This window comes from Macaca nemestrina, chromosome 13, assembly GCF_043159975.1.
Source record: "Macaca nemestrina isolate mMacNem1 chromosome 13, mMacNem.hap1, whole genome shotgun sequence".
Classification (NCBI taxonomy): Eukaryota; Metazoa; Chordata; class Mammalia; order Primates; family Cercopithecidae; genus Macaca; species Macaca nemestrina.
Genome location: NC_092137.1, coordinates 116989492 through 117013205, shown reverse-complemented (window position 1 = coordinate 117013205; position 23714 = coordinate 116989492). Strand labels below are relative to the sequence as shown.

Here is a 23714-nt window from a genome sequence, read left to right as displayed (position 1 = left end):
TGACACGTAAGTTAAGGAACTGTTTAGGAGGTGCTGAAACTAAACTGGCTTTCATTTAAGACAGGTGAGTTGGTAGGGGCTCAACTACAGACACCTGTAGGTAGGGTTGGCCGGCCATTCTATCTACAGGTGCATGTAGTTGAGCCCCTAACAAGCTTTGACTGTGTGAGTACTCTGTATCCTAGTTTGAATGCCCAGGATTTCTTGCATCTGAAGTTTCTGGGTGATGTGTTGTCAAAATGGAGGTGTTGCTGGGATTCTCAAGGTTGGTCAGTCCTCTTCAGTCTGTCCAGGTCACTTTTGAGGGTTCCTCTTTTCCTGAGTGGCAGGCCAGTTAGTGTTTGGCTAATGAACCTTTTTTACAAGCTTTTTTTGTTTGATTTGAGGCTTGAAGTTGTACAGCTTGGGGAAAACTTTTACAGCTTCAAGGACAGTTCTAGCTAGAGAAAACTGTCTCTGGAGGTCATAAAAGTTGAGGTAGTGGGAATGAAAACGTTTCATCGCATAATCCTATAAATCCACGTGAGTAAAGGAACAGGTGTTCTTGTCTCAAGCCTGTGGACGTGTATCTGTGAAGTGTTCATATATTCTTATTTTTAAGGCTTTAAATGGTATAGCTTTGAAGCGTATTTCTGAGGAATAACCTGTGGTTGGGGTTGGGCAGGGATGCCATTTGTCAGCTTGAGTGTGGACTGTGGTCAAGATATCACCACAGATGTCCTCTGGCTCTTCTGAGCACCAGCTTCCTGGCCTGGTACTTGTGTATCGCCTGTGACAAACACCTCTCAAAGCATTTCCCTTCTTGGGAGAACTTGGGGGAAATGGTCAATGGAATAGACAAGTCCTGTCTTTTTTTCAAGTGTCTTTTAATTTTTTGAAAATAGTATTTTAAAGTGTCCTTTCTAACCTAGCTTCCCTAAAATGGGTTAGGAGGAAGTTGGGTAAACTTGGGGAATGAAGTGGGGTGGAGGGGGAGGGGAAGAGAGACAGTGGGGAAAGGGAGAGGGGGAAGGGAGGAAGGAGAAGGGAGAGGAGAACACATTTGTAATGTATTCAGAAGGATCCCTTTAAACTGCGCCTCACACAGTGAATGTTTTGCACCTTTCACACCTTCAAGGTGTGAATCTTCGCTGTGGTCTGGACAGTGTGTCACAACTGTCATGCTGGTGTTGCTTTCTTTTCCACTGTTTAGTTTCAGTTGGGTCCCAAAGGAGCCAGCACAGTGTTCATCATTCAGGGGGAGGTGTCAGCTCTCATATTCTACTGTTTCCTTATCAATGTTTTACATTTTAGTTCTGAGCATTCTGATCCTCATAGAGCAGGTGACCTCTGTGTAGGGTGAGCCATGTGAACGTCCTCTGGGTCTGCTGGGGGAGAGCAGTGCTTTCCAAAGCTCACGGTGTTTGAGTTCCCTTTTTGTTTTTTGTTTTCTTTTTCTTCTGAACCTCCCTGTTTTTTTCAGGGTTGTAAAGTGGATTAAAACTAATTTTATATTGAAATGGAAACTTTTATAACATGCCCAAGGATAAATGAGGTCACAACAAGGTAGTGAATGAAAGATTTCTTGAAAGTTGGTGAAAATAAAGTAGCGTAGGAATCACACTTGGTCCTATGGTTTTACATTTCTCAGGTTGTATTCACAGTGCACCAGCTTGTCTCTTACGGAGTGCTTAGTTTCTCAGCAGTTTATGTTCTTGTATGAAGGGTGGCATTATCTCAATAGAATTGGTTCATTCTTAGCTCGGGAGAGAATGCCACTCCGTCTATCCATCTGCATTTTCTCATATCCTTATTCATACAGTACCTAGCCCATTTTCTGATGGTCATAGCTAAGCTCACCCCGTGTGCCAGAAGTCACATAGTACTGGGAAGTTCCGGGGTGACAGAGGGAAAGAAAGAGGATGACATTGATGGTGCACTCAGCTGGGCACTGTGCTAGTGCTTTCACCTGTGAGGATGAATTTGCGATAATGCTATATTCCCATTTAGCTGAAGAAAAAACCGAAGGCTTAGCAAGGTTAATTTACCTGTCTGTGGTCATACAGATTGGAGGTGCTGAGTTAGAATTCAAGCTTATTCCATAAAACTGCACATAAAACTGAGTTTTACTGGCCGTGTCCACATTCTACATCATTATCACTACCGGCCACTGCCCACATCTGTGTCTGAAACCGTGTCAGGCTCAGGAGACCTGTTTCTATTTCTACTGGTGCCAGGCTCCGACTGTAGGGAGCATTGGCAGCTCACACAGATAGTCATGGCATTCAAGGCAAAAGCAGACTGCAGGACAATGCCAGTTCTGTGTTTATTGCCGAGTAAATGATGACAGGAACAATAGCCAGCATTTATTGTGTGTTTTATGCACTCCAGGAGTTGTGGCGTGTACTTGTACATGCAGTATTTCATTTAAGCTCTCAAATGAATGCTATGAAGCAGGCACTGTTTTTATTTCCATGTTTTAGATGATGAAACTGAAGCTTAGAGGTATTTGTGCAGTTTGCCCGATGTATAGGTGCAGAGCTACTCAGTAGCAGACTTGTGATTTGACTTCCTTGCTAAGCTTAAATGCCTCTCCAAATTTGCCTTTGATTTAAAGAGTTAATCAGTTTCTTCAGCTCACACTCCCCACCTGCCCTTCTGCCTTGCCTACCACATAACATGCATTTTCAAAGAAAATCTTTGTTTGAAACAGTTTTTGAAATGTGCCTTTGGCATTTTGAACATAAACATTCTCATTGTGCTGCTTGCAGGCAAGAGGCTGTGGAAATGCATTCCCTGGAGGATTTAGCAAAATAGGGTAGATATCCATCTTTTTTTGTTGAGGTTCTGGAGTCTGAAAAATCAAGTCAGTGGCATTCTAAGATCTCATCTAGCTCTGATTTATGAAACACAGTGAGATATGGATTTCAGCAAGTATGGGAACCACTTTTAACATTTTATGAATTATCCTTTCAGACATTTTTGTCCACGAGTATTCACTTTTTTTTTTTTTTTTTTTCCTTAGCCCAACAAAAACCTTTCCAGGCTTTAGTCTGGAAGACAGTCTGTTTGTCTCAAGGAGTGTTCATTATAGAAACTACCAAGGGATTTTGGTGACTGTTTTGGATTCAACCAGTAATGCACTTTTAGGAAAGTACCTCAATCTTTTGTGGTTTGAAGAGTTAAATCATCTTGGTGTGAATGACTCTTTCAGGTTAGCTTTCTCTTTGGGGTTTGCAGGAACCACTCAAGTTCAACACCCACCATGGCCCCTGTTCAGAGGGTGGACAGCTAGCCTGCTGGGGTCTTGATTATTAGTAGTGGCTATTTCCAGTTAAAGGAAGAGAAGGGGATGATTGACAAGCCGAATATGGCATTTGGTTTTCTTTCTTTCTTTCTGTTAACTGGAAAGGCTCAATTAAATAATGACATTGCTTTTGTTTTTCAGTGTTAGATACTAGTTAATATTTATCTAGCCCTATCTGCATCTTCTGTTGTACATGAATGTGAAATGCCTTCAAGGGGAGAGATAATCTGCAGGGCATCTCTTACCAGTCAGTAGGTTTTCATGCCTTCATAGTGCCACCTGATTCTGCCAGACTCTGGGAAATCACTTTCAAGGTATGGATTATGACATCGTTCTATTCACAGTATATTAGAGGCTTTGAGTTGGGAAGCCTTTTTGCTTTTTTGTTTGTTTGTTCGGAATCTTGCTCTGTCACCCAGGCTGAAGTGCAGTGGCGCGATCTCAGCTCACTGCAGTCTCCACCTCCTGGGTTCAAGCGAGTCTCCTGCCTCAGTTTCCCAGGTAGCTGGGACTACAGGTGTGTACCACCATGTCCAGCTGATTTTTGTATTTTTAGTAGAGATGGGGTTTCACTATATGTTGGCCAGGCTAGTCTTGAACTCCTGACCTCAGGTGATCCACCTGCCTCGGCCTCCCAACGTTCTGGGATTACAGGCATGAGCCACCACGTCCGGCAGAGTTGGGAAGCATTGTTGATATAAGTTTTCATCAAGCAGAGTTAATTCAAACACAGCCCTGGGAATACGCGCAGAGAATGTAAGGTGGCTTACTGGCTGACAGTAAAAGAAATGCCACTCCTCAGTCTTCAGCAGCGCTATGTTGGAGCAAGAAAGGCTTTTTTTGCTTTATGAGTTGTTAGGAGGGAAGGCCCTGGAATGGAAGGCAGGCTAGTGTGAAGATGAGGGGAAGGAGTCCAGAATATTGTTAATCATGGCCACAAAAACCCAGTGAGTTGTATGAGGTCTCACAGTGGTGAAGTAATATGATATGATGAAATGTAAATATTTGTTTTTATTTATTTATGCCTTGCTCCAGAAATAATTTAAGGTCTATCTGGGCAGCTGCTTCATTTATATTAGCTAAGAAAAGTTAATGAGGAATTCACCTTGTTTGCTAGATTTGGTAATCGCCAATGACTAAGAATGACAGTGTTTGTCAAATACTGAAAAAAAAAAGTTAGTTTGTTGTTTTGGTGCCCCCTCCTCGCCTTTTTTTTTTTTTTTTTTTTTTTTTTTGGCCTTAAAAGCAGTGAAAAATTCTTGTATTCTGGGCTAAAATTCTTAAGGGTTTTCTTGTGGACTTCCTAGTAAAGGCCCTTTGTCTGTTATGCAGAGTCCGAATTCACATGACCGCTGCTGGGGAATAAATAACTACTTAAATACAGCAAAGGAAAAGGCTGGCTGGTCTTCTTGCTCCTTTCATACTTGTTTATTTCCCACCCCGAGTTCCTGACCCCAGGAGAAACTCTTGTGGAAGAAAAGCTTTACTGAAATTAGTGGGCAGCCTGACCCAACTGTTGAAGGAACAGAAACTCCAGAAAATGATACTCTGAGTATCATCTTTATGTCTGACAGATGAAAAGTTTTTGGTCTCTTTCCGTCTGTCTGTCCTTCTCTCCTCCCTGCCAGCTGCCCACTCTTTTCTTCTTCTTTGTTTATTTATTTCTGCATTAATCCGCCCTCGCTCTGCTCCTCATCTGCCTCTTAAGTTTCTCCATTTAGCAGAGTAGATTGTTGTGAACTCGAAACCAATAGCTGATTTAGGCCTGCCCCCTGCCTTGTTACGTGGGCTTGTCTTGGACAGAGTACTTTGTGCAAACAGGTACTTGTATTTACTGCCTGTCTTTTCTTTCACTAGGTGACTTTAGTGGGTGCACATCTGTCTGTAGTAGCTGTTACTGTGTTTTGATGCATGTAGGGAAACTTTATAGTATGAATTCTTTTTTTTTTTTTTTTTGAGACAGTCTCACCCTGTCGCCCAGGCTGGAGTGCAGTGGCGCGATGTCGACTCACTGCAAGCTCTGCCTCCCGGGTTCATGCCATTCTCCCGCCTCAGCCTCCTGAGTAGCGGGGGCTACAGGCACCCGCCACCACACCTGGCTAATTTTGTTTTTGTATTTTTAGTAGAGATGGGGTTTTACCGTGTTAGTCAGGATGGCCTCCATCTCCTGACCTCGTGATCCGCCTGCCTTGGCCTCCCGATGTGCTGGGATTACAGGCGTGAGCTACCACACCCGGCCGACACCTTGATCTTAATGAAGTCATAGGATCCAAGTGCTGCTGCCCAGACCCTCCTGCAAGATTTACTGTGGGTGCTAATACAAATTGAATTAAGCCAAGAGGGAGTCTGGAAGCTGAGTAGATGCCATCTACTCCAACCCGTTTCCTATTTTGCAGCTAGGACTATCAGTGCCTGCTCTGTAGTAGTTGAAAAATACTGTTGACATATTATTTAAGGTCAGAGGTACATACAGGTCATTAGTGATAGGACAGGAATCTGACCTGTGTCCTCCGGGGGTCTGGTTCATCTTTACCACAGGTATGTTTTTTTTGTTGTATTTATTTGTTTTTGAGACAGCCTCACTTTGTTGCTTTGCTGGAGTGCAGTGGCTTGATCTCCCCTTGAAGGCATTTCACATTCATGTACAACAGAAGATGCAGATAGGGCTAGATAAATATTAACTAGTATCTAACACTGAAAAACAAAAGCAATGTCATTATTTAATTGAGCCTTTCCAGTTAACAGAAAGAAAGAAAGAAAACCAAATGCCATATTCGGGGCTTGTCAATCATCCCCTTCTCTTCCTTTAACTGGAAATAGCCACTACTAATAATCAAGCCACTACAGCTCGCTACAGCATGGACCTCCCGGGTTCAGGTCATCCTCCCACCTCAGCTTCCTGAGTAGCTGGGACTGCGGGTGTGCACCACCATGCCCAGCTAATTTTTGTATTTTTTTTTTGTAGAAACAGGGTCTCAACATGTTGTCCAGGCTGGTCATGAACTCCTGGGCTCAAGTGATCTGCCTGGCTCAGACTCCCAAAGTGCTAGGGTTATAGGTGTGAGCTGCTGCACCCAGCCATACAGGGGTATTTTATTAGCAGAGTGACCTCTATTACTTAGAAATAAACTACTCTACTATGAAAAGGTTTCACCTGAATATTTATTGGGAGTTGTGTTTGGGAAAGACCTTTCATACCGTTATTGATTCTTCATTCTACTTCATGCAGAGCACAGTGGTACAGGGTTTGTTGGACTTCTGGGGTCTCATTCAGCTCTTGAGATTACTTCAGAACTATCTGTGTGTACCTTTGGAGTAAGGGATAAGAAGGAGGGAGGTGTCTTTCATGTAGGAGGCTTGGGGCATAAAGAGCCTTGGGACTTTGTTTTATACAATTACAGTGTCATCAGAAACTCATTGAAATAGTTGCAGTTTGACAAATGCTTTTTGGAATACTGATATGTTAACTTTATACTTTTATATCATTCTCTGTTAGTAACTCCAGATTACTTGTTACAGGTTTCAGAAATAGCGTATATAATCTGTATTTCTGCAGTTTTCTCTTTTTCTACAAAATTTGAGAACACCTTCCTAGGAAATCATTGGTAAATACTATAAGTGAATAGACTAGATCTACAGAAAACCAGTCAAATCTGTAGCTCACAAATGGTAGAAGTCAAGATCTGAACCCAGATCACTTTTTAAAAAATAAATCAGATATACGGTAATAATGACAGATTATTTAATACAGACTCAATGGATATATAAAATTTTAAAAATACCACAGTCCCCCGTTATCCACGCGGGATACATTCCAAGACCCCCAATGGATACCTGAAACTGAGGATAATACTGAACCCCGTGGTTTTCCTATATATACATAGCTAAAATTTAATTTATAAGTTAGGTACAACAAAAATTAGTAATAAAATACAAAAATAGGCTGGATGTGGTGGCTCACGCCTGTAATCCCAGCACTTTGGGAGGCCGAGGCGGGTAGATCGCTTGAGGCCAGGGGTTCAAGACCAACCTGACCAACATGGTGAAATCCCGTTTCTACTAAAAATAGAAAGATTTATTTTTACACGCGTGGTAGTACACGCCTGTAATCCCAGCTACTCCAGAGACTGAGGCATGAGACTAGCTTGAACCCGGGAGATGGAGCTTGCAGTGAGGCGAGATTGCACCACTGCACTCCAGCCTGGGTGACAGAGCGAGACTCCATCTCAAAAAACAAACAAACAAAAACACTAACAGTGCATTGTAAGAAAAGTTATGTGAATGTGGGCTCTCTCAAAATATCTTACTGTATATAATACTTGACTGTGGTTGACTGTGCATAACTAAAACCATGGAAAGTGAAACCTTGGGTAAGGGGGGTACTACTGTTGTCTGTCTTATAGTAATGAAGGTAGTCATGGAACCCTCTATTGTTGGAAGATGACAAAATTAAAGTATCTGTCAAATTTGTGGTTACAGTAGCTGTTTTACATTTTTTATTTGAGAAGGGATGCTACAGAAGGATTTAAGGACACATCGTGAGGGTTGTCTTACTCTCTATATGTGGCTTAAGTCAGGTCCACGACCAAGGGCAGTATACTACAGTTCACCCTGAACAACATGGGTTTGAACTGTGTGGGTCCACTTTTATATACTTGGATGTTTTTCAGTCAAATGCATATTGGAAATACAGTATATACAGGATGTGAAACCTGTATATAAGGAGGAGCAACTTTTCCTATAGGCAAGTTCCACAGAGCGTCTATGGGAATTGACTAAGTGTGGATTTGGGTATACTTAGGGGTCTTGGAACCATTCCCTTGAGTCTACTGAGGGAGGACTGTGTATGAAATTTAGGCTTTCCAGCTGTGTCCTTTGATAACCATAACCCTGACTGATCCCGTAGTTTTCCTTTGAGGAGGAACCACGTGGTCTGAAGAAAGGAAAAGAAAACATGAGAAATTTGGCAAAGGTCAGGAATACAGGCATTAGAAGTAATCACACTCACATCCCAGGTGGCACACTTTCTTGGAGTTAAAATGAAATTGATCTCTTATGGGTGTTCGCCACTATAAAGAAGGGTTGCCATTTCATTTTGGGGTTCTTGTTTTAGTTTTCAGTAGACTATAAAGGGTCATTCAATTAGGTTAGGCTTTTCTCTCTGTGAACAAAATTTGCTTCCTTTGCTTTCCTTGGTCATTTTTCTCCTAGAAAGAGCTCTTATCTGTTTTCCTTTAAGGAGTCTTTCATGACACCATCTCCTTGGCATTTCCTCTGAGTTGGCAGTCCTGAATTTCCCAGCCAAGAGGAAGGGGTTTGTTTGTGAAGGGGAGCTGTAACATCAGTGAAATGAGCTTTTTCTTTCCCTTTCCTCTTCCTGTTCCCTTTCCCTTTCCCTCCTCCTTCCTCTCCCCTCCTCTCCCCTCCTGTCCCCTCCTGTCCCCCATCCTCTCCCCTTCCCTTCTCCCTTTCCTCTCCTTCCCTTCCCTTTTCCCTTCTCCCTTTCCGTCCGTCTCCTTTGTCTTGACAGGGTCTCACTCTGTCAGCCAGACTGGAGTGCAGTGGCACAATCTCACTTCACTGCAGCCTCTGACTCCTGGGCCCAGGTGATTCTCCTACCCCAGCCTGCCGAGTAGCTGGGAATACAGGCACACGCCACCACACCTGGCTAAGTTTTTGTATTTTTTTTGTAGAGATAGGGTTTCACCATGTTGGCCAGACTAGTCTTGAACTCCTGATCTCAAGTGATTTGCTGGCCTCGGCCTCCCAAGGTGTTGGGATCACAGGCATGAGCCACTGTGTCAGCCAGCTTTTCCTTTCTTTCTTTCTTTTTTTTTAGATTTAGACAATATTTTCAGTTTTTAAAATACTTTTATAGGCCAGGTGCGGGGGCTCACCCCTGTAATCCCAGCACTTTAGGAGGCCAAGGCGGGAGGATCACGAGGTCAAGAGATTGAGACCATGTTGGTCAACACGGTGAAACCCCGTCTCTACTAAAAATACAAAAATTAGCCGGGTGTGGTGGTGTGAGCCTGTAATCCCAGCTGCTAGGGAGGCTGAGGCAGGAGAATCGCTTGAGCCTGGGAGGCGGAGATTGCAGTGAGCTCGGATTGCGCCATTGCATTCCAGCCTGGGCAACAAGAGCAAAACTCCGTCTCAAAAAAAAAAAAAAAAAAAATTGTTTAAAGTGGAGTGTTTAAACATGTTGGCAATTTAGATAAAAAAGACTAGATTGAATCCAAAGAACCAACTTAAAAAAATGTAGAATTATAGTTCTTCCTAGAACAAAATGTCAAGGCTATAATAATCACAGTTTTTTGCACTCCAGCCTGGGCAACAGCGTGAGACTCCGTCTCAAAAAAAAAAAAAAAAAAAAAAAATCACAGTTTTAAAGTGAAACATTTGTGTTTGGTGAACTTGCTATAGAAGTTAAAGATACTATTGTTGTAATATGATTTTCTTTTCACTTGGTTTTGGTATAAATGAAGTACTTCGTATTTAAAATTAAATTAAGGTTTTCAGGTTTGCTGTTAGATGTATTTTTTCTTAAAAAAAATTTTTTTTTAATGATTGTGTAGATAGTTTAGCTAATGTTGCTTGATCTTTTCCAGTGACATGTGTGGGGTTTTATTTGGGCCCAGTCATCTAGCACATATCAATTTGGTGTGTTGTGTGTGTCTGGCATCACACTAGGTCCTGGGAATATATAGAGAGGAGAGTCCTTGCCTTCAGGATTCTGTCACTTTACAGTCAGGTAATTAAATTACGGGGAGTATGGAGGCATTCCCTTTTTTTTTTTTTTGAGATGGAAGTCTCAGTCTCTTGCCAGGCTGAAGTTCAATGGCATGATCTTGGCTCACCGCAACCTCTGCCTCCCGGGTTCAAGCAATTCTCCTGTCGTAGCCTCCTGAGTAGCTGGGATTACAGGTGTGCGCCACCACGCCCGGCTAATTTTTTTGTATTTTTAGTAGAGACAGGTTTCACCATGTTGGCCAGGCTGGTCTCGAACTCCTGACTGCAAGTGATCCACCTGCCTTGGCCTCCCAAAGTGCTGGGATGACAGGCGTCAGCCACCACACCCGACTGAGTACGGTAGCATTTTAATCCCTATCTTGCCCCATCTGCCACCGTCACCGAGCTACATTCAGCGCTGCTGCTGAGTCAGGGCAGACATAATTGGAGAACAGTGGGTTAGGCTGTGTGACTGTGTAGACTTGGGTGGATTGAAATAGGTCTGTAAGCTTGGGCAACTCACATAACCCCTCTCAGTCTATTTCCTTGTCTGAACAAATAGAGCCAGGAGTCTCTTCCAAGCAGGGTTGTTTGCAGGGTTAGAAAATGTATGAGTAGAAAGTGAATTGACTTTTAGTTAAGCATTCAGTGGATGGTGTTTCTGTGATCTTGGTGATGAGCTCTGGCATCAGAAATTGTGGATCCCACAGTTAGAGGCACCTCATTTAAAATATCTGGAAGAAATCCTCAGTAAGAGAATATGGAGTCTGGCAAATTGCCACACCTCGGTTAGACGCTTAATCTACCCTTAATCTTCGCTGTGGTGACAAATCCATGCCTGGCATAGGTAGCCCAGTTGGTCTTGTCCCTGCACCCTTGTCCCCTCTGGGCAGTGAAGATTTTTCCTTGCAGTGACTTGAATTCCTGGGATTTGGAACACCAGAGGAGTTTTCAAAGGAGGCCCTTCTGAATAGAACCTCTGTCTGTTCCAGGCCCTCATACTCCCATTCAACCCTGAGTACAGAAGTACTTTTGATACCATCTGCTGAGTTGTCAGCTCTTGTGGAGGTAAAACGGCTAAGTGGCACAGGGGAAGATTATTAAGGGCATGCCCATCTAAATGGGAGCTCTTTAACAAAAGTCTGGCAATAAATGGCATTTCCTCATTCTAAATTGCTGTGAAGAAACCCCCCAAGCATGTGTTGCACAAAGCTGTACTGTTGTCTCACTGGGGCTAGCAGAGGGCTGTGAAGCTCCTCTGACTTGATAAAATCCCTCCTCCTAGGCTTTTCAGTGCTTTGCCCTCCCTGTGTGGGTGTAATTGGAACTGGGAAAGGAAAGGATTATGGAAAGCAATAGTCTGCTTTCTGCTAGTTTCCAGCAGCTGTTTTGGGCTGGTGGGGGCTGGGGTGTTATGTGTGTGGTGGTGAATTTGAGTGGCCGCCATTTGTGGAAATGTGACAACATGTCATCAACTGATAGGTAGCTGGACGTGAGGAATGTGAGGCCAGAAGATTCTAGCTGCAAGGGGCCCCAGCTCCGCAGCCCCAGATGCTGGGTCAGACCTCTGCTCTACTGCTCCTAGCCCCTGCTGTGACCTCGGGCAATGCACCTGGGAGGGGTAGGATGTGTAAGTCCACTCTATCCTTAGCACAGTCTTCCAGGAAAGAATTCTGTGAGACAGAAGAATCCAGTGAGACTGAGAGACAAGAAGCAGAACTTGTGTAGCACTTATTCTTACCTACCACACCAGCCAGTGGATAAAGGTGCTATTCTCAGAGTTGCTGGAGAGCTAGACGGGAGTTAGGTCATGGCAGAACCACTTTGCAAAGAGTAAGAAAACACAGTTAAGTTATTAGCATATACCCGCTTTACAAGTCATGACCAGGTCAGATGACTTTGGATACTGTATATACATATCATTTTCTTTTGAGCTTTATCTTGACGATTGCGATTTTTCTAGGGTTTTGGTGACCGAGTTAGTGGGCTTGTAAGTTTTAATTTTTTCTTGATTAAAGAATAACCAGAGTTGTTATGCAAATGTCCACAAATGTGCACAAGTCCTCCTTGCATCTTCTAGCAAAAGGAAGTGTGAGTGAAGCAACAATTTCCAGAAGGTTTTAAATACACCAGGAGTGCTGGCACAGAAGGCCTTGGCATTCGTGGACTCTAGACTTAATAGACGCTCAGGAGATGAACTAACTTGAAGAGTGTCTTACCACAATTTCTGTGAGAAACAAAGGTGAGGAATGCATAGAATTCTGATCTGAATGTTGCTGTGAAATACAGTTATTTTGTAATTTTGGAAATGCCTTTAACTTAAAAAGCTCTCTCTGGGTGTATTTACAACATAATCTGACTTTAAAAAAAAAAATCCAATGTTTCATCACAAGACTGTGACTGGAGAGGGGCCTGGAGAGGACCCTGAGAGGTCAGGGTGCATGCAGTGTGGCTGTATGATTTTGCCTGAGAAATAGGAATTGATGACGGCATTGCTGTCACATCTTTTCATCTTTGGCATGTGGGGCTATAGTGACACAACTTTATTTACAGGGAAGTCTGTGAGTTTGGTGTTCCCTAAGGAAGATTTATTTAACATACTTATAACATTGTTTACTCAAATAAGTAAACACTGAAATGTTAAAAAAAAGATTGTGCATGTATGTATGTGATATGCATAAGGGTCTACCTTCCTTTTATGAAATATGAGTGTCGTACGTATGTATAGCATTGAACTGTAATGTCATACATAAAGTTCTTTCTGAAAAATTATGCCCAAATTGAACCTTGCTGTTAAAGTCATAGTTCACTTTGTTAGAAAGGCCATTATACTGAGTATAAAATGATGTGGAGTTTTGACCTTAGTTTTGACACTGTGTTCCTGGCTGAATCTTTGCCTTGAGCTCAAATTCCCATTGGTAAAATTAAGATGAGAACATTCTCATTCTGCCTACCTCTCTGAGGTTGATTTATGATGATCCATTTTGTGAATATATTAATATGTGCAAGGACATGTTTGAAAAGTATGTAATGACTTAGGAGATGGTATGCCATATGTATCGCATTTTAAACCTTTATTTTAATGATACCTAAGGAATTAGTTGTAGGGATAGTTTTGCATTGTTATTAATCATTTAATAATTGTGTCTGCTTTTAAAGCTCTTAGATTCCTCTAAAGCAGATTATACTTGAATTAATATAAGCCCTGAACCTTTTGGCCACTCATAACCTAGAGTAATATAACCAAGACCCTGACCTCTTTGATATTTTGGCTCATCTCCTTCTTTTTGTTACTATTTTCCTTTTCTTTTCTCCTGCATTCTCTCTCATTTATAAACGTATCCCTTGAAATCCTAAATGCTTTTACGTGAAATAATCTCATTAAAATATTTATTTCACTACTTAAGTGATGAAATTTATAAGCATTATTAGTTGGACAAACTAACATTATGTAATCCCTTGCAATGCTGTAGGTAATATACCATTGTCAGATGGTCCAAAAAATGTTAATCAGAATTTAAGTAAGCAAGGTAAACTTGAGGATAAAGGAACAAATTAGCAATGCAAATAATGCAAAGGAATATTCAGATAATTTCAAAATGTGAGACCTTCCATAAGGCAACTAGCCAGTTTCTTTAAAAAGTCAGTACCGTGGAATCAAAGGGGGAGTTGAAGAAACAAGCTAAAAAAAAAAAAGTATGTAGGGAGGAGGGGGTATTGGGAATATTTGAATATAGACCCGGATATTGGGTAATACAAGGATTGTTGTTTTTCTTAGCTGTGATAATGGCATATGATAATGGTAAGATACTCGTAACTGTTTTTAGAAGTGAAGTATTTTTTGTTTGTGTGTTTGTTTTGAGCCTGGAGTGCAGTGGTGCAATCATGGCTGTCTGCAGCCACCATCTCCCGGGCTCAGGTGACCCTCTTGCCTCAGCCTCCCAAGTAGCTGGGAGGTGCGTGCCACCATGTCCAGCTAATTTTTGTATTTTTTGTAGAGATGGGGTTTCATGGTGTTGCCCAGGCTGATGTCAAACTCCTGAGCTCAAGCACTCCACCCGTCTCAGCCTCCCAAAGTGCTGGGATTACAGGGGTAAGCCAGTCTGTCTGGCCTTAGAAATGAAGTATCTTGATCTCTGCATTTTATTTTTGAAATGATTCAATGAGGAAATCTATCTTATTAGGAGAGAAATAGATAAATTTGTCAAAATACTAACAAGTGTTGAATCTCGGTATTAAGCAATCAGATATTCATTATATTCAGGACCATTCCTTTTACTTTTCCATGTTTAGAAATTTCACAATTAAAAATAGACAAAATCGTTATTTCAGTTGCCGAGACAATTACTCTATGAGGTATATTTTAAAGTGTAGACCCAGTTGAATTTCTCTAAAGGTATTTCTTTGCCTTAGTGAACTTTTGCCTCTTTTCAACTTGCTTGTTTCATCTTCTATTAAAAAAAATTAAAAAAATTAAAAAGTGGAAATTAAAAAAGGTTACATACGCTATTCAAAGACATGAGTGGATGGAAAGTGTGGATGCTTTCGTCGGCCCTGGCTGTCTCACAGACCCAGTTACCTTCACCGAAGTTAAGGGACCCTTTTTATCTTTGACTACTTCTGAGAAAACTTTATCCCTTGCCTGATAAATTGAACTAATGTGGGTACCCACTTTCTATGCACACACATAGAAGAATTCATAGATCTTATGAATTTCTGAAATTACAGAAAAATGAACTGACTGGTCTGATTTTTTCCTCTTTATGAGTGCTGGGGGCTGGGCAGGAGGTAAGCTGGTGGTGGTCACCTGGGCTTAGTGGGAAGGAGGTCACTGCTGTAGAAATTATGTCAATCAAATAAGTTGAGTGGATTTCTGCTTTATGATAAGCATTATCAATGTCTTATAGGTGGTCTTTGGGAGGACTCTGGAGACCTAGAGCAGTCCCTGGCTCACAGTCTCTGGGGGTGTGGCTCGGGGCTTTTAAAAGTTACTTCATGGCAATGTAAATACAGTTCATGTGCTTTGTATTGGTTGGGTAATTTTGGAGGAAATAAACTGCAAGCCACCAATTTCCAGCTTTATTCAGATTTAGAGCCTTTTGTCTTGATTTTTTTTTTTTTTTCATTTCAAAGTTTTCTTTTAACAAAAGTTAAACACTGGATGTTTTTTCCTCACTTGTTTCCGGCTTTGGCATCTCTAAGCTCATTTCCTTTTATGTTTCCTGTTCTAGGAAATAATTATTTCAAACTTTGTCTGTTGCATAGGTTGAGGTACCTTCTTTATGTTACTGGTAGAGGGTATCCAGGTTCTTGGCACTTTGAACAAATAATTGGACAAAACGCACAAACAAAGCAAGGAAAGAATGAAACAACAAAAGCAGAGACTCACTGAAAATGAAAGTACACTCCACAGGGTGGCAGCGGGCTCTAGCAAGCAGCTCAGGGGCTTGGTTACAGAATTTTCTGGGGTTTAAATACCCTCTAGAAGTTTCGCATTGGTTACTTGGTGTACACCCTATGTAAATGAAGTAGTGGCCTGCAGTCAGTCTGATTGGTCGCTTTCTGCAACTAATCAGAGGTTGAAGTTACAAAGTTATACCCTATGCAAGCATCTGATTGGTTGTGGAACGCAACCAATTCTCCTGCCTCACTTCCCACTGGAGGGATTTGTTCCTCACTTCCCACTGGAGGGATGTGAAAAGGGGATAGCTAAGTGAAACAATGGGCAAGTGGCTCAGTCTGGTGAGAACAAGCCACAGTGACATGTTTGGTATCCTCCTTCAGGAAGAGCAAACCGAGAGCCACACATGCTTGCAAATACGTTATCTCACTGGGAGTTGGGTGGAGAGGCCCTATAGTTTAACCTGGCTTTTATTAGAATTTTTTTTTATTAGCTCACAATTGTGAAGAGTTTATCTCTTCTCCCCTAAGTGTATGGTCTTTTGAAAGCTCTTCCGTTAGGAATTTCAGAGGGCGCTTTTGAACACAAAGGCTCTCCTTCTGTATGACAGCTTGCTTTGGCGTGTCTTTGGCTTTTGTTTGCGCCATGATCTATTTATCTCCACAGTGGCCTTGGCTTTTAACTCTGAGACCTCAGAAAGTATACCAGTGCTAATCATTTGGTGTGAACCAGTGTCTCACCTTTAGAGATGGATCTGCCCCTGTTTTTATCCAGCTCAGGGTCCTCAGCAGGCAGAGTTCATGCACTGCTGGCTCCAGACTGGTTTCCATGCGGAGAGAGATGCTCCCCTCTAACTGACACCCAAGTGGAGTATATGGCAGGTTGTCATAGCCTTTAATTAGGCAGAAAGTTCGCTTTAATAATTGCTGTGACAGCTGGGCCTGCTAATAACTGGGTTAGAATGAGCTGTAATATTCTGTTCCTTGTGTTCAGATGTGTTTCTTTTTTTTTTTTTTTCCCCCTTACTTTACCACAAATGAAATGGCCTTTTGGATTTGGTGGACTTACTATAAATCGATACTGTTGTTCCAATAAAAGGTTGGTTTTCAGGAGTGTTTTGGAGTAGGTAATTGAAACACAGATTTTCTTCACTGTACTTATTTGTATACTTCCTTTTTACACACGGCTTATTAACTGCAGTTACTTAGGCTGCCTCTCTAAGAATATGATTATATTGTATCATAATGATAGTAATATTTTAATATATAGTGAATCGGGCACTAAAGTGACTTAAAAATATGCATTTCTGCATCAAATTAAGGGGTATACCATGTCGCTTTCAGTAAATTTTGATCTGTTTCCTCTATAATTGACCCCAGTGGGCTTGGGAAATAACTGAGCATCATGATATGTATTGCTTTTCTTTGGATACTACTAACTGCTTTTACCAAAGAATACATTGTTGGATTAGAGAAGACAGAGCTCTCAAGGAGCAAATGAGTCCTGCATGCAGTTCTAAACACCGCATTGCTGTCGTCATTGCTTAGGTATTGTATGCTTTTGATTGTAGTCCTGACATTTTAGTTTTGTATGCTTTTTCTTAATATTAACCCCACAGTCTACTTTTTTTCTGTTGCAGACCTTAAGACAATGTGGTAATACATATTTTACCCATCCCCCAAATAATAGTGTACGCAGTGTGTGAGCAGTATGTGAGTGGGGTTAGGTAAGCATCTAGATTTGTTCTACAGAAAGGGGGTTTCCAGCCAGTATCAGTGATGTTGGTACTTCTCGAACAATCTAAATCTAAGGGTTTTAGGAGCCTGTTTAGTTAAGTGATAAGAAGATACTCTCGTCTGGTGTTACTTTCAGTGCTGCCTCTTCTCTTTTAGCAGAAGGCATAAATGCCTTATATTTGCTCTGTGGTGAAAAGCTTCCAGTTCTCAATAGGCACAGAATGTCAGTGGCCACAGTTGGTATAAACCTGTTCAAAGTCTTCTAATTTGAAACTGTGGTGGTGTTTAGTTTATAAAGGTAAAAGAAGAATCTGTGAGGGCCTGGGATTGCATTTGTGTGTAAATTTTGTGACTTTTAGATAAGAAAGAAAACCTTTGCTTTTGCCAAAATCTTGTGCCCATGTTTGTTATATCACTTTTTGGAAATAACTACAGTTCACTGACTATTAAGGTGTTGTTAAGTGACTTGGCTTTTTTAAAATGTGAAAATTAACTGATTCATTATAGTGGTCTCATTTGTTCTTGTGTCATTATTTAAATAAAAAGGTAGAATGAGTTTCAGCTCATTTTCACAAATATTTACTGTTAGCCAGTTCTAGAGCCGTAATAGTGAAAATTCAGCAAGGTAAGGTCCCTGGCCTCTTGGTACTTACAGACTTGAAAGTTTGTTCTTAAATGGAGGGATGGCAGTGGTCATAACAGATAGAATTTTGAGAAGAAATAAGGATAAGTTAATGGGATTGGGGGAGAATGGGAAAATTACTCAAGATTTTTGCAGTATGTACCTCTACAGTTTATTTGAAGTGAATTTGATTCTCTCATATGTTTGGATACCAAGCCACAGTGAGACTGTGTTATTATGATGCTCATCCAGAAATGTCTTTTTTTTTTTTTTTTTTTTTTGAGATGAAGTCTTACTCTGTCACCCAGGCTGGAGTACAGTGGTGCGATCTTGACTCACTGCAACCTCTGCCTCCTGGGTTCAAGCAATTCTCCTGCCTCAGCCTCCTGAGTAGCTGGGATTACAGGTGCCCACCACCACACCCAGCTAATTTTTGTATTTTTAGTAGAGACGGCTTTTCACCATGTTGGCCAGGCTGGTCTTGAACTCCTGACCTCAGGTGATCCACTCACCTCGGCCTCCCAAAGTGCTGTGATTACAGGCGTGAGCCACTGCACCCAAACCAGAAATGTCTTGAGTCATGGTTTTGAGCCATTTGTTGGGGACTGTGTATTTAAAGGAAAGTCTGGAGGGAAATCGGGGACAACCACCAATCCTAACAGCTGAGGTGTATCAGTGAGGTAAAATGTTCTGGCTTATACTAATTAATCAGCAAAATTATATTTCATAAACATTTACTAGAAGGATGAGCTTGCTTCATTCATCTTTCTTCAGTTACTGTGGGTTTATCATATCATTTGTTCTTTTTCAACAAATAAGTTCTGAAGATAACATTAACATGTAGTTTTCACCTTCAAAGATGAACATTTAAAAAACAGTCATAGGTCTGAATTTCTAAAAAATTACACTTCTGTTCATTATAATTTTTTTTTTCTTTTTTTTTGAGACAGAGTTTCGCTCTTGTTGCCCAGGCTGGAGTGCGGGTGCACGATTTTGGCTCACTGAAAGCTCCGCCTCCCGGGTTCAAGTGATTCTCCTGCCTCAGCCTCCCGAGTAGCTGGGATTACAGGCCTGGCTAATTTTTTGTGTGTTTAGTAGAGACAGCGTTTTGCCATGTTGGGCAAGTTGGTCTCAAACTCCTGACCTCAGGTGATCCGCTCACATCAGCCTCCCAAAGTGTTGGGATTACAGGTGTGAGCCACCGCGCCTGGCCTGTTCGTTCTAATTTATAGAATAAAAATATTATACTATAAAGCTCAGTAATGCAAATATTATGATTGGCAATGGCTTGTCTTCCACATAGCCTCATTTCTTAAATAGAGAGTAGGTCTTCGTGTCCCCGGTATTCTCGTTGCCTACTGCCCGTGGATTGAACTGAGAAACCTTACCTGGGATTCTTGGAATTGCTGTTGCTGTCTTGTGTGGCAGCCAGCCACAGGACCCATAATTGTCCCAGTGGACATTAAAGCTGGAGCAGACAGCTGTCACCAGATGGCGCTAAATTGTGACCAGAATCTAGATGAATGTGGATCGCACAAATAGCCCCACAGTCAGTCGCATGCCTCTCAAGTGTCCTGTCTACCAGCTGTGTAGGCTCTACCTCATTGATTCATTCAGTAACCATCCAAGTTGAATATTTTGGACCCCACTTACAACCTCATGGCAGGAGTTTCCACAACTAAAACAGTATCTGCTTTTAAAAAGTAATAAAATAGTAGTCGGATGTATCACCATGTTCACATAAATAGCACACCTTGATTTTATCATACTGAGCTCTCCATGTTGTTTTTCTGCTCTCAGCCTGTCCTAAGGTTGGGGGATGGTGGAGGGGAGCTATTTATGAAACCCAGAAAGCCTGGATCTGTAGTAGGGAGGAAATGCTGATACTGAATTGGGTGAGCAGAATGGGAAAAGGAGGGAGCAAGAGCAAACCTTCTTGTACCTTCTGGTGTCCTGATTAACATTCCAGGGAGAAATTTGCTAGACCACTAGGATCTGAAGTGAGATGAGAAGATGGCAGTGGAACTGTGCCATTTTAGTTAGTTGCATTCCCCTTTTCTGTGCTTATGCTTTTGTCTTTAAGCACACCAGCACCTCCCCTTTTGTTGCACCCAGTTATGTAAGTATATTCTTCTTTCATGTGTTTTCCTCTGAACCAGCTGCTCAATCTTCACTGAGATTTTTCAGGTGCCTTTTGGAGAGAAGGGGGAACGTTTTTTCCCTTAACATTTTCCTAGCCCTCAACTTCCCTAGTTGAATTTCATTTAGTCCACTATATTCTTAAGTGCACAGAGGCTGCACAACATGCAGACATGCAGTTTAGTTGTGCGATGACTCCAGCAATTAATGAGGCCAGATTGATCTTTGCTGTTCCCTCATTTACATGAGGAGTTGAGCTGCCTAGTGCTCCAGGATGGACATATCATTTGAAGAATTGAAAACTATAATGAGAAGACTCCCAATTGACCCTACTCACTGTCCTTCTTTAAATAGAAGCAAAATCCCTACATAATGTACTAGAGTACCAAGAGTGAAACACAATAGCTTGATGACTGGTGATTGATGGTTTGGAAATCTAATTGCTGGTGGTCCTGTGCTGTGGTCCATGGTGGTTCAGCAGCGTTTCTCTGTGGGCCTCTGAAGTCTCGCTCAGCCTGGCAAGTCCAGGCCTGTAGTAAGCCCTCCTGTGCCTGTGCTGTGTGATTGTTCTGCCAGCGTTCAAAAGTCTGTTGGCTCGGTGTGTGTTGAAAGGACATTGCCCCTATAAACACTGTTGTCCTTGGACTCTACTTGGGCATGGCCTCTGATGGAGAATACTGGAGGCCAGATTTGTACTCAACATCTCAGCCACCTGAAAATCATTCAGAAATAAATTCCTTGGTTTTTATTCCCTGGAAGGGCCAATTGTCTCCCCAAGTGTCCCCCATTTTAAACCCTACGTATGTCTGAAGTTGCAGTTGACACAGCTTTTTTGACATAGCTAACAAAATTTCTTTAAATTTGGTGAACTTTAGTGAATGTTGCAAACAATTCTTTGATCTAAGTAACAGCTTAGGCACACACCTGCTGATTGAAAAGAGGCATATCTATAGAAATATTTGTTCCATGTGAATTTTGTTCTTTTTAAATTGTGGACCATTATGACTCCCTTTCCAAAGACCTAAATGAAATTATTTTGTGTATCTTCATCCAAGAAAGGATGAGAAAGAAAAGTTACTGCTGATTTTCTCAGTTAACCACTTGGTCTTGAATAGTAGTGCGCTTCACTTTCTGTGCTAGCCTGGAAAAATGTGCATAACTCAAAATTAAATGAAGTCCTTTTTCGGCATTCACATTGCGAAGTGTTTCATCAGTTTCCTGTAATATGAAGAATTGCTTAGGCATTATGGTAATGAACATTTCTTTATCTTGCCCTGCAGCTGGGCACTGTGCTAAACCTCACACACATGAGGATGTCAGTCTTCATCTTCACTCCCTGATGCGGGTACAGATGCGGGGACTGGGCTTTGGAAGTTGGTAATGTTACTGCCTCTCTGTCTGAACCCATGCTGCTCACTTGCTTTTAGGTGTAACCCTTCCTTGATTTATCTGGGTTGACGAAGTCGGTTTCTGTGCATTGAGTTTTCAGAAAGTGGAGTACACCATCTTCACACTGGTGTCGGATATTGCCTTGTAAATGCTGCTGACCCCAAGACCCCTTTCCTTGGGCTTCTCTGTGCCTTAGTGGACCCTTGGCACTTCTCCTTGGACCTAATGAACCCTCCTTGATTGTAGCACTAGAGACAGGAATTATACCTGTTTTGGTTTTGAGATTTTCTCAACTCAAGACCCGAAATCACTAGAGACTCCGAATCAACCGTCTTGCATGACAATGTGGTAAGAATAGGAAAAGGGAGGGCAGCAAGTGGGAGGGAACAAAGGCAATGCCAACAAAGCAAAATCCCTAAGCGGATGTGTCTGTCTGTTGAGGGGCCTCTCACTGAGCAAACAGGAAAATAGGCTGAAGGCCCAGAGGCAACCTGAATTCCCCACCGCACAATTGCCTTAAAATTTTTTCTTTTGAGTACATAGTAGAAAAGATTTTATGGATACATAGCAGATGTATATACACAGTAGAAAATATTTTATGGATATAGAGTAGGTGTATATATTTATGGGTTACATGAGATGACGTTCTGATACGGGCATGCAGTGTGTGATAGTCGTATCATGGAAAATAGGGTATCCATCCCCTCATGCATTTATCCTTTGTGTTAGAAACAATCCAGTTATACTGTTTTAGTTATTTAAAATGTACAATTAAATTATTATTGACTATAGGCACCCGGGTGTGCTATTAAATACTAGGTCTTATTTATTCTTTCTAACTATCTTTTTTGTACCCACTAACCCCCCTCCCCAACCACACTTACCTTCCCAGTCTCTGGTAACCATCCTTCTACTCTGTCTCCATGAGTTCAGTTGGTTTGATTTTTAGCTCCTAGAAGTAAGTGAACATGCAATGTCTGCCTTTCTGTGCCTGGCTTCTTTCACTTAACTCAGTGATGTCCAGTTCCATCCATAGTGTTGCAAATGACAGGATCTTCTACTGCATTGTGTTTAAGTACCTTTTCTTTATCCATTCGTCTGTTAATGGACACTTAGGTTGCTTGCAAGTCTTAGCTATTGTGAACAGGTGCAGCAGCAGACATGGGAGTGCAGATAGCTCTTGGATACCCTGATTTCCTTTCTCGTGGGTATGTACCCAGCAGTGGGATTACTGGATCATATGGTAGCTCGATTTTTAGATTTTTGAGGAACCTCCAAACAGTTCTCCATAGTAGTTGTACTAGTTTACTTTCCCACCAACAGTGTATGGTTCCCTTTTCTCCTCATCCTCGCCAGCATTTGTGACTGCCTGTCTTTTGGATACGAGCCATTTTAACTGGGGTGAGATGATATCTCATTGTAGTTTTGATTTGCATTTCTCTGATGATCAGTGATGTTGAGCACCTTTTCATATACGTGTGTGCCATTTGTATGTCTTCTTCTGAGAAATGTCTGTTGAAGTCTTTTGCCCATTTTAAAATCAGGTTATTAGATTTTTTTTCCTATAGAGTTGTTTGAGCTCCTTACATATTCTGGTTATCAATCCCTTGTCAGATGGTTAGTTTGCAAATATCGTCTCTCATTCTGTGGGTTGTCTCTTCACTTTGTTGATTGTTACGTTCGCAGTGCAAGAAGCTTATTAACTTCATGTTATCCTGTTTGTCCATTTGGGTGCCTGTGCTTGTGAGGTAACCTGAGTTTTGAACATTGCTGCCTCTCTTCAGTTTTTTATTTGATTAAAAAAACTATCATAAAGTTAAATTGACTTAGTTTTCTTTTGATACACAAGTCTGTAGAGTTTTACCATGTGTATGGATTTATATAACCACAATCAGAATGCAGAACAGTCTCATCACCCCCAAAGCCCCTGTCATGCAGGTCCTTTTGGTTCTGATTTCAAAGGCATGTCTTAGTGCTTAAGAGACTTGCACTCCTAGGTAGGCTCTTGGGTGTGGTGGAATTTGGGCAGCCCCGGAAGGACTTCTCCAGAGGCCTGGAGTTCACTCTCAGGTCTACATCTTGCTTATTTTATCACTTCCCCCCATTTTGTTTATCAATCTAACAAAAACCTAGGGTTTCCTGTCCCCTCTTTTTTTTTTTTTTTTTTAAAGGGGCTGAATGATGGTTGTAGACATTCATGGATTTTGTAGCAGTATTTCAGGACATTCCTGCATCAATCTTAACCTTCACGCTTCCTGCATGTTGTTGCTGAGTGGCTTTGTGGGGCCATTATTGGTACAGTTTAGGAGGATGAGTTTCTGGGGGCAGCTGGCCTATATCCGCAAAGAACAACACGGGGTGTTTGGCCCTAGAGAGAGAAGCCTTGTCCATCACAGAGGCTGTTGAGTC

General features: G+C 41.7%; 1 protein-coding gene across 50 annotated transcripts in view; it reads left to right on the top strand.

Moving 5' to 3' along the window:
• The window catches only part of LOC105490119 (mitogen-activated protein kinase kinase kinase kinase 4), a 190852-nt gene that overhangs the window by 53964 nt on the left and 113174 nt on the right, over positions 1-23714 (top strand). The gene's annotated exons all lie outside the window — the stretch shown is intronic.